Source organism: Pelobates fuscus, chromosome 3, assembly GCF_036172605.1.
Source record: "Pelobates fuscus isolate aPelFus1 chromosome 3, aPelFus1.pri, whole genome shotgun sequence".
Lineage (NCBI taxonomy): Eukaryota > Metazoa > Chordata > Amphibia > Anura > Pelobatidae > Pelobates > Pelobates fuscus.
Genome location: NC_086319.1, coordinates 14,082,473 through 14,099,388, shown reverse-complemented (window position 1 = coordinate 14,099,388; position 16,916 = coordinate 14,082,473). Strand labels below are relative to the sequence as shown.

General features: G+C 44.2%; 1 protein-coding gene across 3 annotated transcripts in view; it reads right to left on the bottom strand.

Annotated features, from left to right (window-relative positions):
• PRR5 (proline rich 5) overlaps positions 1-15,032 on the bottom strand; it is a 93,682-nt gene extending 78,650 nt beyond the window's left edge. For 2 of the 3 annotated variants that reach the window (XM_063446727.1, XM_063446729.1), the window contains exon 1: positions 14,757-15,032. The gene's annotated coding sequence lies outside the window, so the exon portion shown is untranslated. Of the gene's footprint in view, positions 1-12,030; positions 12,126-14,756 lie in introns of all 3 variants that reach the window. The other variant, XM_063446728.1, reaches the window with a different exon arrangement.
• Positions 15,033-16,916: the final 1,884 nt, after the last annotated feature.

Genomic DNA, 16,916 nt, shown 5'->3' with positions numbered 1-16,916 from the left:
AGCAATAAAAGTAGCAGAAGTGACTCCGTGGATACATCACTCCAGGGTTAAACCAGCAGCAGTCGATTCTTGGCAAGTTACAGCAGATCCAGAGAATCCCTGCAAGATCCGGTTAAAACGCACTACTCAATCGGAGTAACGAGGAATTATTGTGGATTACAAATTTTATTGTTACAGGTGTGAGTGAGAAGGCCATAATAAAGCCTGTCCGCTTACCATCACATAGTGTATAAGCCAGGAAAGTCTCGAAGGGACACCTGTGAAGATGAGCAGAACTCCATTCCCTGCAGCCCCTCACATCCTGGAAGCTGAGGTTCCATCGCACGGACGAAGACTGAGGATGACGGCGAAAGATGTGCTTTTGATTGTGTTTATTTATATGTGTTTTTATATTCAGGAAGGTAGAGGTACCGACACTCCTAGCTGTGAGGTATGCATTAAGACTACGAGAACAGGTAACCATATTTCCCAAACCCTAATTTGGCATTCACAATACGAATGTAAAGGAGATGTATCGAGATGTAGATACTTAAATATAGATTATAGTGTGTGCCATTTAGGAGTAGGAGAACCTAAGTGCTTCAGTCCGGAGTATCAGCCTCGTACAATTTGGTTGACTCTCAGGAATGGAGATCCTCAGGGGACCCTAATTAATAAAACGGTGTTAGAATCCGTACATTCTTCGGGTGTTCTGCTATTTGATGCGTGTAAAGCGATATCGAGTGGTAGAAAGCCGTGGAATGTATGTGGGGATCTTAGATGGGAGAGGACGTATGGGTCTAACGATAAATATATTTGTTCCAGTAGCAAAAATAAATATGTGAGTCCTAGATGCCCAAATAAAGACTATAACTTTTGTCCATATTGGTCTTGTGTGGGGTGGGCGACTTGGGGACAGACAGTAGACAAAGACATGATTGTTACTAAGTTGCCTACCAATCCATACTGTAAGTCTATGGAATGCAATCCAGTCCATATTCTTATAAATAACCCCGACAAGTTCTTAGATAAATATGGTAATTTATTTGGGTTTCAAATATACGGGACGGGTTTAGATCCTGGGACATTATTGTTTATAGGAATAGAGACTGATACGGTATCCTCCCAGACTCATCAAGTATACCATTCCTTTTACGAAGAGATGAGTATAGATAATAAGATCCCCCATAATGCTAAAAACCTGTTCATTGATCTAGCTGAAAGTATTGCCGGTAGTCTTAATGTTACCAACTGCTATGTGTGTGGAGGTACTAACATGGGAGACCAATGGCCTTGGGAAGCAAAGGAGGTAATGTCCGGTTCTGAGGCAGTTGACCAATTAATATCTACACAAGCCGATTATCATATGAGTGTTAGAGGTAAATCTGAGTGGAGATTAAAGACCTCCATCATAGGTTATGTTTGCATAGCAAGGAAAGGAATAATGTATAATACTTCTGTAGGAGAATTAACTTGTCTAGGGCAAAAAGCTTATGATGATGATACAAAGAATACAACTTGGTGGTCGGCTTCAAATGTCTCAGAACCATCTAACCCGTTTGCTAGATACGCCAATTTAAAGGATGTGTGGTTTGATCTATCCATCACATCTACCTGGAGAGCCCCAGCAAATTTGTACTGGATCTGTGGTAAGAAAGCCTATTCGGAGCTGCCACAGGACTGGGAAGGGGCATGTGTGTTGGGTATGCTCAAACCATCCTTCTTCTTGTTACCGATTGAAACAGGTGAGACTTTAGGTGTTAAAGTGTATGATGTGAATCATAGGAAGAAAAGGGGACCCATAGAGATAGGTACCTGGGAAGATAACGAATGGCCTCCCCAGCGTATCATAGATTATTATGGGCCAGCCACGTGGGCTGAGGATGGTACCTTTGGTTATAGAACCCCTATTTATATGCTCAACCGTATTATAAGGTTACAGGCGGTGGTTGAGATTATCACTAATGAAACATCACAAGCGCTCAATCTTCTAGCGAAGCATAACACCAGGATGAGGACTGCAGTCTACCAAAATAGATTAGCCTTGGATTACCTTTTGGCAGTAGAGGGAGGTGTATGTGGGAAGTTTAACCTGAGCAATTGCTGTCTTCAAATAGATGACGAAGGGCAAGCAATAGCTGAGCTTACTAGCCATATGATTAAACTAGCGCATGTGCCTACTCAGGTATGGAAAGGGTATAATCCAAGTAGTTGGTTTGGTAGCTGGTATGAGTGGTTTGGAGGGCTTAAGGCAGTGGTAGGTGGAGTCCTACTAATTTTAATGTTGTGTCTACTCCTGCCGTGTCTTATACCCTTAGTAGTTAGGTCTGTGCAAAGCCTGATAGGAACTATAGCAGAGAGGAAGGCTGCTGCACAGATAATGGCCATATATAAGTATAAGGCTTTAGATCAGGGAGAAACTATGCAGGAAGATGAGTGTTGAAAAGATTCACATCATAAGATAAGTCTGGTTTGGTTCAAGGTAACTTGCGGTGTAAGCAAACCAAGGTTAAGTGATGCCTCAAGTAATTGTGAAATATCAGAGGCATCAAAGGGGGGAATGTGATGTAATTCCAGTAAAATACAAGTTTAGCAGGCTAAGATTGCCACAAGGCATATGTATGTATATGTGTTTGTAGTATCAGTTGGTTAATTACACGTAGCTAAGATACTGTCATCACTGTACTGACCAGGTGCAGGAATGTAAGAACTGGAATTACGCGTCCCTCTCCTTTGTATCAGATGAGCCACGTGGTTAGACCGGATGGATGAGTTTAGACTCTATTCATTAAATAGGTTAAGGGTATGTGTGGGTGTAGTTAATTGTGGGAGGAGCTACAGTGCTATATAAGGAATGTACTCTATGTATTCAGTACTCAGACTTTGCTGTATTTTGGTGACGCTAGTCCCTCTGAGTCCCGATCGGTGATCCAATAAAGAATCTCTTCCTTCCTGAAGAAACCTGTGTCCATCTCTCTGTGCTTGGCTTCCGTCAGTTTCTCCGGTATCATCCCTTGGTGCACCCCCCACCCTCTTAGCGGTCACACTCCCCTTCCTGGTGTGCCTCCAACCTGTCTTGTAGCGTTGTGGAGCAGATCCTCTACAGGAGCTTCAGTTTTCTGTACCTGGCTGGACTGACAGGAAGTGCTCTCTCAGTGAGCACTTCCTGTCAGTCTGGCCGGGTACAGGAAACAGAAGCTCCTGTACTGCGCTCCGCTCCGCCACGCTACACTCAGTGGTGTATACACACTAACAGCCACACACACTCAATGACAAACACACAGATCTGACACACACTCATTCATTGACAGACACACACTCAATCACAAACATACTCTCACTGATTTGACAGACACTCACAAATACACACTGATAGACACTCACACTGACAAAACACACTCATACACTGACAGACACACATTCATACAATCATTCACAGACACATACACACACACAGACAAACACACTCACAGACAAACACACTCACAGACAAACACACTCACAGACACATACACACACACACACACAGACACACAAACACACTCACAGACACACACACTCACAGACACACACACAGACAAAACATACACAGACACAGGCACACACACACACACACACACACACACTCACATACACACACACACTCACAGACAAACACATACACAGACACACACACTCACATATACACACACACTCACATACAAACACATACACATACACTTTCAGACACACACAAATTATTAATAATATCCACCCAGCCTCCCTACCTGGAGAGCTGGCGTGGATCTGTCCCTGGGGTCCAGTGGGGATTCAGTGCGGCGGGCGGCAGCGGCGAGGGAGCTCTAACCTGTCTGCTCTGCTCCCTCGCTGGCTGTCTACTGATGCCGGGAGCCGGATTATGACGTGATATTCCGGCTCCCGCAGAATCAGCAGACAGCCCGCGAGGGAGCAGAGCAGACAGGTTAGAGCTCCCTCGCCGCCTCTCATTAGAACACTGCCGCCCGCCGGGGATCCAGGAGGTGACCTGGCAGGAGGGAGCGCTTCCCTCCTGCCGGTCACTGAAATCTGGCGCCCCCAGAGCCGGTGCGCCCTAAGGCTGTGCCGCCTTATGGACGCGCCGGCCCTGGAGTTGGCACCCAGTACACTCCAATGGGCAGAAGTGGTCTGGGTGCCTGGAGTGTCCCTTTAAACTCCCTCCGAGGATACAACCACTTTATACATTAGTGCCCACTAGGGGGCCCTTCACTCCCATTCTTAAAACCAATGAGGATATTCAGTAAAATAAGAAAAACGACTGGAAATTTCAAGTTTTAAACAAAAAAACACAAATTGGAAAAAATAAATCTGTTTTTTTTCCCCATAGCTTCCAGTAAGTTAAGGTAGACTCGCTGTCCTTTAAACAAGTAGCAACTCAATATAACCAGAGACAAGGACCAAACACAGGAAAACGTCCATATCACCTCCACGCACCTTACTGAGATATAAATAAATAAATAAAATACTGAATATCCATCAGAAATTCAGCGATGTACCCGTCGCTCCTGCAGTGTTAATTCTGAGCACATGTATCTGTAAGAAAACGTTTCAGTCATACAGTTATCTGACATGATGACCTTGCGATACCTGCCTGACTGATTTGGATGATGTCTGGAATCCACACATGTCACGCGTGCAGTGCAAGCGGCTCGTTACTCCATGAATACATTAACTGCTAAACACAAACCTACTGAACCAGAACGGGTTTTAAAAGTTTCCACTACAAGAAAAACAACAAAACTGATCAGCAAACTCCTAAAATCCAGGGTTTCCGTGTCCATCTTTGGGTTCAAGCTACTGCAAATAACTGAGAATCCCCCAAAAACTAAAATAAATGAGCTTTTTAAAAGTATTTTTTTTTTTTGTCAATCTTTCTTTTATTGAGGCATGAGATTATGGAGGAACAGAATAAAGAGAGGGAGACTTGCAGGGGTTATACAGGTTATAGACATCATTGTACATTGCATTATCTCCTCGGATTAACAGCCTCGTTTTTATATTATATAGACAAGCTTAACTTAGAGGGTTCAGAATACAGTATGTAAGATACACATGGCTTGACAGCGTATATCAATAACAGGCGATTAATTGTTATACTGCAACATGAGTTTAAACACGCTGAGAATTTGCGCCAGGCTCAACAACAAGCATAGCTCGAGGATCAACAGTGAAATAGTGAAATAACTGCCCGAGCCCAAGATTGTAACAGATTAAGAGACTGCAGAGTGACATGCATAGAGATGACGTTAATGGTAGCACCATAAGCACTGATTATGGAGTAGCAGGTTTAGTTAGTCTAGCTAGTATAGTATGAGGATCGGTTAAGACATCATGCTGTGTGTGGTACTAAGATTAGAGAGGTTACCAATAGGCTAAACCAGCTTGTCTACCCCAGCGTCTGCTAAGTGGGGATAATTAGGCTAATAGGGTTAAGTTGGGGTGCATTTGTTCATAGAGAGGGGCAAATACCACCACCGGTCTGCTACTTAGGTTAGTCCTTAAGCTGTCCAGCGACAGGGGGCCAAATCTGGTCCCGAAGTCCCACTTGCATCTGATGCCTTTAGGCCGCTGACCGGGGTCTCCGTTGTGGCTGTGCTGCTTCTGAGGGCCGCTCGTCTTCTGCCTGAGGCCTTGAAGGGCACTCGCGCCCTTGTGCCATTGGACCCATCATCAGGTCCGTGGGCCCAGGGTTCCGCCGGGCCCTTAGCTTCTCCCTGGGTGTATGGCAGGCTGTGGGGGGGATTCCTCCCGGTGAGCACCCAGCTCAGATGAAGCGTGTGCGGGCCTCTCGGCAATGCAATATCCGTGTGCGTTGAGCTCCATGTGACAGGAGTATCTCCGGGTGTCCGGACCCGTACTTGGTAGTGCCCTGTGTGCCAGAGTGGATGGCGGTTGCAGATCGTCCTGCGTCTGAGAGTGCAGGTCTTGTGCATGTGGTCTCCGCCATCTTGTGTGCGGGTCTCGGGCGGCATGGCGATGCTTGTGCAGAGAGCTGGTAACTGGTAAGCGTGGCTTGAATTGGACCGGGATCACCCCCCCGGCCCACAGGGGGGGAACAGGGCCGGGTCTGCAGGTTTTCCATGCTTGTTGGGCTCCGTCAGGCAGGATAGCGCTGCGGCGGCCGTCCGCTGCACTCACCGCCAGCATAGGTCCCGCCTGTTGCAGCGGGTCCCATCCTCCGAGGGACTAAAGCTGTCGCCAGCAAGCCTCTCCTCAGCTCAGGCAGCCCGTCGTCACCGGGGGTCGCAGATTTCGCCGGTAAATTCTCCCATAGTCACGATTAGTAGGCTGTTTGTGCCTCCATTTGCAGGAGCCGAGCTGGCCTGCGACCGCTCAGCTCGGCGGCCCGGCCCCGCCCCCCTTTAAAAGTATTTTAACAGATGAACTGCTTCAAGGATCACAATACTAAAAGGAACTTGGCAGGAAAAATACTAAAAATCAAGGATCGCAATTTGAGACTAAAAGGAACTTGGCAGGAACCCGGTTTATTACTGGATGAACCCTGCAGCTCTCCATAGACTGAAAATGGTACCCTGTAGATCTAAATTGATTGACAGACACTCCATTTGTATCTCACTCAGTTGTGCCTTACATATAAAAATAAAAAAATACTATAACAATGAAGCTTAAAGCCACAAATTATTACATTTCTAAAATCCTTTCTCCATTAATGCAGCTCAGAATCCACAAAAAAGTGAGAAAGTTCAGCTGCCTAAAAGACACCCCCTGCACCGGTATGACCTAAGTAACCTCACCCCACCAGTGCTCCAGAGTGAAGCAGTAACATATTGACTGGGCGACATTAAAATCTCAATGTTTACCATCAGTAAGGTAGTGGTGGCAGAGGTGGGATGATAATGTCACCTTTACTCTTTTATAAGTAAATGGCCAATCGACTTTGAGGTTTATTAAGGGCGTACTATCTATGTTTAAATGACACATTTTGAGGGCCAAGGTTCCCTTTCGTTGGGATGTTATAGGCCAGGGTTAGGCAAACTTTTAGCAGCACTGTGCCGAAATAAGATTGTGATGTCCCGTCACGTGCCGGTCTTATTTTTTTTTTAAGTTGAGGTGTGCATGTTGCAGTATTCTGCTTGTGTTATTTATACTGCAGTTATTTTGTATCATTGTATTTTGTGTGAATATGAGCTATTATATTGTATTTGTTCATGAGTAGTTTGTGGTATCATGTACCTAAGAATGTGGGCTGTGTGTGGATGGATTAATATGTCACATTGTGTGTTTGGTAGTGTGTGTATGTGAGGGGCTGTTTAGGGTATTGCATGTGAGAGGTGCATGTATGTGGATTGTTAGTGGTGTTTGTACGGATTGTCCTTCACCACCTCTTCGTATTAGCAGATATCTGAAGTTTCACTGGGACTCCTGATAGGCCAGAGCCTGTTTGGTTCTAGCAGCCTTGAGTGCTGTAGGTTGCCTACCCCTGTTATAAGCCATAGCTCTGTCCTTACCCATAATGCTCTTTATTCACCTTTTATCTAAACCCTCCCAAGCCCTAGGAATGTTTTTTGTTTCCATTTCTTCATATAGTCTTTTGTTATAATTATGCTGATTGTATTCCTTTTCAATGTCTGCTCACATTTACCGTAGATTCTTTTTTGAAAAAACAAAAACAAGAATGACTATCCTAAAGTCTAGTTGGTTTTCCATTTATTAAAGAGATTTTATTGATTTATTGGCTGTTCAATATTTCCCAATAGGTTTTTATCACTGCATTAAGAGGTCTATGGGTGTTTGAAGCTCAGACAGCCACCGTATGTAGCCATCAGAGGATTTTCGCTTTAGCTACGCGTCTGTAATTTCTTCTTAATTTACTTCAGGAAAGGTTATGTTTAAGACATTTTGGTATTGACAGGGTTAAACCACTTCCTAATCGTCTACCGATTTAAATGGTGTGTGATTTGAGTCAGCAACGCACGTGGTGGGAGCCTTTAATCAGACCGCACTATTATTAGCAACTTCGTTTTACACAATCAACCAGAATTTTCCAGCATTCTGTGTGAGTTGACAAAAAAAAAAGAATAAAAAGAAGACTAGTATTTGTAAAAAAACAAACAAAAACAAAAAAACGCCAAGACATCAAACCCTTCCTCGCACTGCATGTTGCGCAGTGAACTCTGGTACCCAGTTATTCACGGTCTGTGAATTGTTACAAGTTCAAAGTTTCCATTTAAAATTAACCAGATGTTTAATTGAAAGGAATTTATTATGGGGTCCGCGACTTACGATGTTCACGTGTTTAACCACAATCAAACAACTTGTTGCATTTTCTGGTAACAACATTACGGTGGTGCGTTTGAATTTAGGTCAGCTGCAAACATAGTCACAGGTGTCGAGCGGACTTGAAATTTACCAAATTGCAAACGGTTTTCGTGTTAACATGAGTTTAAAAAATGCACTCTATATAATTGCCAATTTTAAAAGATATGTCACAAAAAAATCGTGAATCTTACATTGATATAATGTCCCAGCATTCGGGATAATGCATCTTAATACCGCAAAACGTCACAAGCTAAATACAGAACAGGATTGCACAGAAGCTGCCATGTTCTATGAGTTTTTATTATTATTACAGCAACAAAGGTTTAATGTTTACAAAGGCTAATCTACCTGGAAACAGCAGAACATTGTTATGTAATTAACACAGTGATTAACTTTCTTGTGAATTAAAGAGACACAAAATGCAATGTTATAGTACTAAGCTCATCATCTGTCCACTGTAGAGAACTCGGCGCCTGTCCGCAGAGTTAGTAGAGAACTCGGCGCCTGTCCGCAGAGTTAGTAGAGAACTCGGCGCCTGTCCGCAGAGTTAGTAGAGAACTCGGCGCCTGTCCGCAGAGTTAGTAGAGAACTCGGCGCCTGTCCGCAGAGTTAGTAGAGAACTCGGCGCCTGTCCGCAGAGTTAGTAGAGAACTCGGCGCCTGTCCGCAGAGTTAGTAGAGAACTCGGCGCCTGTCCGCAGAGTTAGTAGAGAACTCGGCGCCTGTCCGCAGAGTTAGCAGTGAACTCGGCGCCTGTCCGCAGAGTTAGTAGAGAACTCGGCGCCTGTCCGCAGAGTTAGTAGAGAACTCGGCGCCTGTCCGCAGAGTTAGTAGAGAACTCGGCGCCTGTCCGCAGAGTTAGTAGAGAACTCGGCGCCTGTCCGCAGAGTTAGTAGAGAACTCGGCGCCTGTCCGCAGAGTTAGTAGTGAACTCGGCGCCTGTCCGCAGAGTTAGTAGTGAACTCGGCGCCTGTCCGCAGAGTTAGTAGTGAACTCGGCGCCTGTCCGCAGAGTTAGTAGTGAACTCGGCGCCTGTCCGCAGAGTTAGTAGAGAACTCGGCGCCTGTCCGCAGAGTTAGTAGAGAACTCGGCGCCTGTCCGCAGAGTTAGTAGAGAACTCGGCGCCTGTCCGCAGAGTTAGTAGAGAACTCGGCGCCTGTCCGCAGAGTTAGTAGAGAACTCGGCGCCTGTCCGCAGAGTTAGTAGTGAACTCGGCGCCTGTCCGCAGAGTTAGTAGAGAACTCGGCGCCTGTCCGCAGAGTTAGTAGAGAACTCGGCGCCTGTCCGCAGAGTTAGTAGAGAACTCGGCGCCTGTCCGCAGAGTTAGTAGAGAACTCGCGCCTGTCCGCAGAGTTAGTAGTGAACTCGGCGCCTGTCCGCAGAGTTAGTAGAGAACTCGGCGCCTGTCCGCAGAGTTAGTAGAGAACTCGGCGCCTGTCCGCAGAGTTAGTAGAGAACTCGGCGCCTGTCCGCAGAGTTAGTAGAGAACTCGCGCCTGTCCGCAGAGTTAGTAGAGAACTCGGTGCCTGTCCGCAGAGTTAGTAGAGAACTCGGTGCCTGTCCGCAGAGTTAGTAGAGAACTCGGTGCCTGTCCGCAGAGTTAGTAGAGAACTCGGTGCCTGTCCGCAGAGTTAGTAGAGAACTCGGCGCCTGTCCGCAGAGTTAGTAGAGAACTCGGCGCCTGTCCGCAGAGTTAGTAGAGAACTCGGCGCCTGCCCGCAGAGTTAGTAGAGAACTCGGCGCCTGCCCGCAGAGTTAGTAGAGAACTCGGCGCATTCAAACATATCATAAGACTGCCGGGACAGAAATTGATAAAAGGTGAGTTTCCTCCGTCGAGTTTTGTTACTTACTTCCCCAATCAGGCTGCTTCTTGCAGTTCGCAAGACTAAGCCTATGGAGGCTCCTGCTGTCTCACAAGACCCGATACTCCATAGACATGAGTGTTGCACACTTGCACATGCGCGAGAGGACAGCACAGACGCAGTTTCTGGAGGATGAAGTGTCAGGAAATGAAGACAGAATATGACAGAGCTCGCAGTGCTGCACATCCCAAAATCAGAATAGATCCTTAAAGGTAACAGAGCCATTTTATCAGCTGAAGGCTTACACCATCACTATTTCAAATAATATTTCTTCTGTCTTGAAAGAGTCAAGTATTTTACCTCCCCATAAGTACTCAATGGAATCTCTAAATAGGGATGCACCGAAATGAAAATTCTGGGCAGAAACCGAAAATTCAGGATGCCCTTGGCCGAAAACAGAAACTTGTTTTTTTCCCCAAATGATTTTAAAATAGTTTTTTCTACAATTGTATAATATTAGATTTTTCATGAATCCCAGTCCACTACTCGGAGGCTACCCAACTGAGACAGGTCTGGGTTGACACGCAACAAGTAGTTGACAAAGCACCAAAAATGGCGGATGCCACGTGTTCCCCTAACAGCAGTGGAATACCTGACATCATGTCCAGGCTGGACAAAATGTTCAACAACTTCTGGAGGAAGCTGAAACATAGAAGGCAACAGCCTGCTCCGCAGAAGCAAAGTGACCACTCACCTCAGGTGCTGCCTCCGTATCTTCATTGCAAGCCTGCAGCTACTGCAGTGGAGAGGGCCCGAACACGGAGGCAAAGCGGACGGTGCCCCCTGTCTGTAAAACAGCCGAGATGAAAGCCTAACCTTACACCACCCAAGCCTGAGTCTCCCTGAGAGGCTGACGTGCCTTTCCAGGGTGCTGGACTGTGTTCTGCCCCTAAGGGCATAGGCTAAACTGGGCCATATCATGGGGACTCTTCTGGGCTCCTGGCCACTTCTTTATCTAATAAAGTATATTTAGGGGTGCATGATTTGCTAATTCTATTGCAGTTTAGGTTATTTTTAAGCTCTCCTGCAGGTCTTTTTGCTACTTCCCTGCTCTTAACTCAGTATATCTCTCAATGGCTTACTGGGTGTCTCCCAGAGGGTTTATACAGTTTAATAATCAATTTAAGTGTTCTAAAAAAATAATTTTAAAAAAGTGCACATTCTTTACTTTTCATGTTATCGTTACTATCTTTCATTGTGATATATAATCATCTGAATTGTCAATGCGAGCATGTCTGTTAAACTATTCACTACAAAATTAAAGAATATAAAAATAAATAAAAAGAATGAAAAAATTTTTTTTTTTTAGATTTCGGCAGATTTGACCCTTTTTTGGCCAAAATGGAGGAGGCCCATTTTAGACCCAAAATATCATTGCATCCCTATCACAAAACCTTTTTCACCCAGAATTCATCGCCACGGCTGCAAAATGACACTGAATTTACGCACGTTAATATAAACTTTGGACGTTGGTAAATAAAGACTGAACCCAGAGCTGAATAATCTGCGCTGCCACATATGTAGTTCAGTGGAATGAGGCCCATCTCAGGATGAAGCAGAGATCTCTGAAAGGGCAGCGGTTTGCTCATTCTGTTACATGATATAAAGCGTCTCGTCACGTGTTTTGTGTTGTTTAGTTTGTGTCTGATTCCATTACTCATTCAGAGACCCACTGGGCTGCCCCAACTCAGCCACTACTGAACATCTGCTTTGCAAACTCCGAATCTGCACCCTTTCGGGCTCCACGGATAACTGAAATTTAAACAGCTGGGATTGAATTTCTTCTAAACTTCAAATAGCAGCAAACTGAAACCCAAACAGCAAGAGTCAGGCTAAAACGAAGTTGTGACTATAGATAAACGTTACAATTTTACCCTTGATTTTGCTGTGCGGTTTTAAGTTTGCTGAAATGGAGAATTTAGTGAAAAAACCCTTTCCGTCTCCCACTTTCGAATTTCAAAAACAAAATCTGCAACACAGAAAAATAACCGGTATTATCATGTGATCCTATTAGAGAAAAAGGAATATTGTGTTGGTTATAAATCTTCACAATATTCTACAAAGCCCCCTACAAAAAAAATGAAAAAAAAAAAAAAAATTAAAAAATGATATGTGTAACTATATATTTGCGGCTCGTAACAACTATCAACTGAAAGATAAATTAATATTTATTGGGAGAGATCTAACCGATACATGTTACTGATCAGAAAATATAATTTCTTTATTTAGAAACATTTACATCAAGACCAGTAAATTGAATAAATTAATAAAAAAAAATACTCTAAATTTCAACAAATCGCTTAATTGGGGAGTCAATTGCAACTTAGTTAGGAAAGGACTGAGCTCCTGCAGAACATCTTAGAATGCAGTATTGTTGAACCCGTATCCAGCACCGTTGAATACTTTGATTTTGTGAGACGTTTTTGGCACTAGCCTGGGTGGACGACATAACTAAACGCATGGAAGCATTGAGGCCTCCAACCCATCTTTGATCCCAGGGGAACAGTCAGACTACATTTCCTATAATCCTTTGCCTGAATTATGGGACAGCTGCTGGTTTATTTACGAAGTGCTGAATTGTAGTGAATCAGAAAGTGAATTGCAAAATTTGGCCAAAAATATCAAATTTGAAAAATCAAATTCTGAATTTTGTGATTGGGATTTCAACACACTACTGATCAGTGAATAAACCCAGACGTTTAATAATGACTGGGGTTCAAAGCTGCACACCTCTTCTCTAGCTCATCTGTGAGGACACTCCCTGCCCGATAGAAAACCCCATCGCATTTCATTTTATTCCTCCAATTAGCAGAACATGTTTTAAAATAAATGTACGTAAAAGACGAATCTCTCTTATTTTGCCTTTTAAGGGCACTCTGGAGAAATCAATAGGATTATTATTCGCCATGAGACGACCACTGGAGCCCAGCAGAGACACTCAGTGCCATAAATCGAGCACACTATCCGCAGAACCCATCGCAGCCCCCAGACATTATATCCCCGGGAGACACAGCCAAAATCTCTGGGGTTCATCCATTAAACTGGGGACTTTGGAGAACTGAAAAGGGAAATGTAGCCAATCTGGAAATAAAAGCAGAGTTTGGGAATTTTATCAATTAGTCAGTTTGCCCCTTATCAGTTAGCAACAATGACTGTGCTTAGTGAATACTGCCCGGTGATCTAGAACTCAGTATGAACCCTCCAAACTGGATGTACCTACATACATGGGTGGCATAGGGTAACTGTGCCCAGTGCCAGGGTAATGGTAATGATTTTGGTAACTGTAAGGTTATTTCACCTGGCGAATTTAAACAAAGCTGCTTCAGAAGCTCTTTTGAATATAAAAAAAATAATTTTAAACAATCACTGATTATATGCAATGTAGAGCCACAAGAGGTTCTGCAGCAGATGGAGCATTTATTTAATCTTGCCAGTGAGAGCAATGTATTGAGTGGTCCTGTGTTCATGGGTGGGCTGCTGCCTATTTATTTAAGGCTATTACATGTCAATAATCTTATAATGTTACCCAGGCAACAAAAGTAAATATTAACCCTATACATACCATAACATTGTCTAAAGCTAAATATATACATAATATAAAAACACATTTTAGTTCTTGTGGTTAAATAATTTAGGCTCTACAGAGAGTCAATGGGTCTGGAATGAAGCTATCACACAGCATGCAACACTGTCCCTTTAATTTACAATGTATAGAGCAATGCAGGGCTCTGTTTGTCTGCTTCACTGTCCCTTTAATTTACAATGTATAGAGCAATGCAGGGCTCTGTTTGTCTGCTTCACTGTCCCTTTAATTTACAATGTATAGAGCAATGCAGGGCTTTGTTTGTCTGCTTCACTGTCCCTTTAATTTACTATGTATAGAGCAATGCAGGGCTCTGTCTGCATGCTGTACTGTCCCCTTAATTTACAATGTGTAGAGCAATGTAGGGCTCTGTGTCTGCCTGCTGCACTGTCCCTTTAATTTACAATGTATAGAGCAATGCCGGGCTCTGTCTGCTGCACTGTCCCTTTAATTTACAATGCATAGAGCAATGCAGGGATCTGTGTCTGCCTTCTGTACTGTCCCTTTAATTTACAATGTATAGAGCAATGCAGAGCTCTGTCTGCATGCTGCACCGCCCCTTTAATTTACAATGTATAGAGCAATGTAGGGATCTGTGTCTGCCTGCTGCACTGTCCCCTTAATTTACAATGTATAGAGCAATGCAGGGCTCTGTCTGCTGCACTGTCCCTTTAATTTACTATGTATATAGCAATGTAGGGCTCTGTGTCTGCCTGCTGCACTGTCCCTTTAATTTACAATGTATAGGGTAATGCAGGGCTCGGATATCCTGCAATGTCAGTGAGGAATCCCCTATATCCTGGGCTGGAAGGGGAGCCTGTAACCCCTGTCTGGCTGCAATGAGACACTGGCAGGTTACAATGTATCAGTGATGGCTGGTTTGGAAGGTGAAGGGGGTGAATCATCATGTGTTGGTTATAGAGCAGAGACAAGCCTTGTGGGTGCTGTAATTAGTGTTGCTTCCAATCCCAGCAGTTAAAGGGTTACATGGGGAGCCTGTGATGGAGAGAGGCTCACCTGTTAGAGAGAGGAGACATTCCAGGCTGCAGGTAGCAGGGATCAGATAAATCCTGTCTGGTATCCCAGCTCTGACACAGGACAGACCCCACACATGTATCCAGCTGGCCCAGCTAGGGAGATCTCACAGCCTTCATCCTGATCTGCTGCCATGCTTCAAATCCTCTCCCCTCCCTCCTGCCTAGTCACAGGCTGACTCTCCACCTACCTCTCTCTCTCTCTCTCTCTCTCTGAGACTCACAGTACCACACTCTGCACCCAGGCTGGGAGGGAGAGCGAGAGGTTCAGTGTGATCATCAACAACTGCTCTGTCTGCACTTAGTCTAAGAGAGAGGCAGGGGTTTAATGTGATCAGCAGCAGCCAGCACTGCCCATCCCTCCCAAATGTCCCTATTTAGGAGGGACAGTCCCTATTTTGGCCCCAAATCCCTCTTTTCTATCCTAATGTCCCTCTTTTCTAGGAAATCCAGATTGGGGCCATCAGGTGTAAAATATGACAATTATGATGTGTGTGTGTCAATGTGTCATTGTGTGTTTCTGTGTGTCAGTGTCTGTATTTGTGTGTCAGTGTGTTTGTATAGCGTGTGCAAACCTCAGTGTGCATGTATGTACGTCACTGTGTATCTGTGTAAATATGTATGCATGTGTATATGCTCATACATCCCATCAATCGAACACCAACACTACATACAAAAACACCTTTGCGATCAAACACAAACATTACACAGAAACATGCCCCTGCAGTCAAACACCACAACTACATACAAACACATCCCTTCATTCAAACACCATTACTACACACAAATGTACACCCACATATAAAAGCCAACACTACACACAAACACACCTCTGAATTCAAATAGCAACATTACATAGAACTACATCTCTGCATTCCAATGGCAACAGGCAACAGTATATACAAATACACCGCTACATGCACACGCATACTCTATACAAAAACATGCTTATATTCAAATGCACAAACACTGCTTACAAATATACCCCTGCAAGAATGGGCAAATAGTAGATCCCCAACTGGCAGAGCATCATTGGAGTTAGACATACGGGGATCCATCTTTTGGCCATTGTTGCACTAGAGGAGACACAAAATAATTTCCTGCACCAGAGCTCTCTCTGGGAGCTCCATATTTATATGTGTGTCTGAGTGTATAACAGAGCTCCACAGCAATAACACTCCCAGTAATGTGTCTGTGTATAACAGAGCTCCACGGCAATAATACTCCCAGTATTGTGTCTGAGTGTATAACAGAGCTCCACAGCAATAATACTCCCAGTAATGTGTCTGAGTGTATAACAGAGCTCCACAGCAATAATACTCCCAGTAATGTGTCTGAACGTATAACAGAGCTCCACAGCAATAATACTCCCAGTAATGTGTCTGAATGCATAACAGAACTTCACAACAATAATACTCCCAGTAATGTGTCTGAGTGTATAACAGAGCTCCACAGTAATAATACTCCCAGTAAGGTGTCTGTGTGTATAACAGAGCTCCACAGTAATAATACTCCCAGTAAGGTGTCTGTGTGTATAACAGAGCTACGCAGCAATAATACTCCCAGTAATGTGTCTGAGTGTATAACAGAGCTCCGCAGCAATAATACTCCCAGTAATGTGTCTGAGTGTATAACAGAGCTCCGCATCAATAATACTTCCAGTAATGTGTCTGAGTGTATACCAGAGCTCCACAGCAATAATACTCCCAGTAATGTGTCTGAGTGTATAACAGAGCTCCTTAGTAATAATACTCCCAGTAATGTATCTGAGTGTATAACAGAGCTCCACAGCAATAATACTACCAGTAATCAGGGGCGGACTGAGAACCCTCAGGGCCCCCGGGCAAAATAAATCAAGGGCCCCCTTACATGCCCCACCCACGTTGCCGCAAGCCCCACCCTTGCCCCGCCTCCAGCCACACAATCTTTAGACACAAGGAACAAAAGTGCAATATGTTCTAAACAAGTGTCATTTAATTAACGAATGCAAAAACCAAACTGTGCAAAATAAATAACAAATGCACAAACAAAGACAATTGCATAGTTCTACAACATCTGGGTATCTACCTTTTGGGCACCCCTGCTATAAACTATACAAAATCCAGTACACTCACCCATAATCTTAAAAGTTTTTAAAAATATA